The sequence below is a fragment of the Lactuca sativa genome, chromosome 9, assembly GCF_002870075.4.
Source record: "Lactuca sativa cultivar Salinas chromosome 9, Lsat_Salinas_v11, whole genome shotgun sequence".
NCBI lineage: Eukaryota > Viridiplantae > Streptophyta > Magnoliopsida > Asterales > Asteraceae > Lactuca > Lactuca sativa.
The window spans coordinates 216,390,515-216,392,073 of record NC_056631.2 but is presented as its reverse complement, the minus strand read 5'-3'; the positions used below and the strand labels follow the sequence as shown (position 1 = coordinate 216,392,073).

The 1,559-nt window shown below is 34.5% G+C and overlaps 1 non-coding gene across 1 annotated transcript; it reads right to left on the bottom strand.

Moving 5' to 3' along the window:
- Positions 1 to 1,225: 1,225 nt before the first annotated feature.
- On the bottom strand, positions 1,226 to 1,343 carry LOC111919262 (U5 spliceosomal RNA). The gene has a single exon (XR_002859441.1). It is a non-coding gene; the product is annotated as a U5 spliceosomal RNA (small nuclear RNA).
- Between the last annotated feature and the right edge of the window lie 216 nt (positions 1,344 to 1,559).

The window sequence follows — 1,559 nt, the reverse complement described above, 5'->3', positions numbered from 1 at the left end:
CACCAATGTGGGATTTCTCTAACCTGAAAGGTTTGCTTTATATAACTTTCTTTTGAAATGCCAAACAAGTAGATGTGCACCCCTCCCTCTTTTGAAAGTAGCTTATTAAAGCCTATGGACTTTACCTGACCTTCCTCAGGAAGGTCTGGATGATTCCGATTTTTTTTCTTTTTCATTTGTTTAAGTTTCCTTGTACTTGTTTTACTCATATATCATCATACGTTCATTTCATCATGAAATGGAAAGAAATGAGACTACGGTGCTCTGAATAACATACTAAAATATATTGGTATTTTTTTCATTTATAACCAACTCAAGACACTTTCCTATAGTCGAGTACCTAGAACCAAGATCAACATCTATAAAAATATATTGATATTTATTCCTTTTTTTATATAAATACATAAAACCAATATAAATAATTAGTTTAGGTTGGATTAGAAGCAAAAAATAGCAATGCAGTTTCGTTGATTTGTTCATTATAACATCTTACTTTCAATTGTTCCTAATAAGATTCAAATCTTCATGTTAAAAAATTTCAAAGTTTTTAAAAAAGTATAAAAGCCCTCTATGGCTCTATCTGGTCGGCCCGAGTATAAACCCGGGCAGGTTGCAAGAACCCGGTATAGTATGTCTGTTTGAGGCTTGGGATGAATACCCTAAAAAATAGCATGTTTGAGGATCGTTGTCCTACCCCGCTTGATCTATTGATTGGCCAAAGCTTGGGTAGGCCGTCCCTACTGCATCTCTAACCATAAGTTTCAATGGATTGTGGTGTTTGCTGTCAAACTTCAAGTTCTACTCATCATTAGCCAAAAAATCAATAAAGCACAAATGTTTATATCTTAATTAATTTGGTTTCTATTTTTCTATTTCCTAATTTAATACTATTAGCTAGTCTTATAGTCAAGCATTTGGAGGAAAACACTTATATTATATACTTCAAAGCTGAATATCACTTGGGGAAATGCACCTGGTGCCGTAGCTAATCTCGTAGCTCTAGAAGCATTTGTACAAGCTCCTAACGAGGGACGCGATCTTGCTACTGAGGGTAATGAAATTATCCATGAGGCTACCAAATGGAGTCCTGAACTAGCTGTTGCTTGTGAAGTATGGAAGGAGATAAAATTTGAGTTTCACGCATTGGATACTTTGGATAATAACATTTATTCTCTTAATTAAATTTATCAACAATTTGTAAATCTTAGAACAACTAGTTGTTGGAGGTATTCTATAAAAGAACACCTCTACAAAAATAGGCATATGCCATTTGATGTGACGAACACACGATATTGTTTAGTAAAAGGCGAAAGAATAGTTCGCTTTGTGCTCATCACACGGCTGCATGATTTCTAAAGCATGGTGAAGGGCCTTCTTTATATGGTTTGTAAAAGTTGTAGATTTCCATTCAACTAACACTGTGGGAATGTAGCAATACTTCTTTATATTGAATTATTATATTATGACGTGTTAGTAGTAAATGAAAGTTGGTGTTTCCTTTCTTTCAATTCCAAAGATACTATCAAATTGCATAAGCCCCTACCGTCGGGGCATAAGCG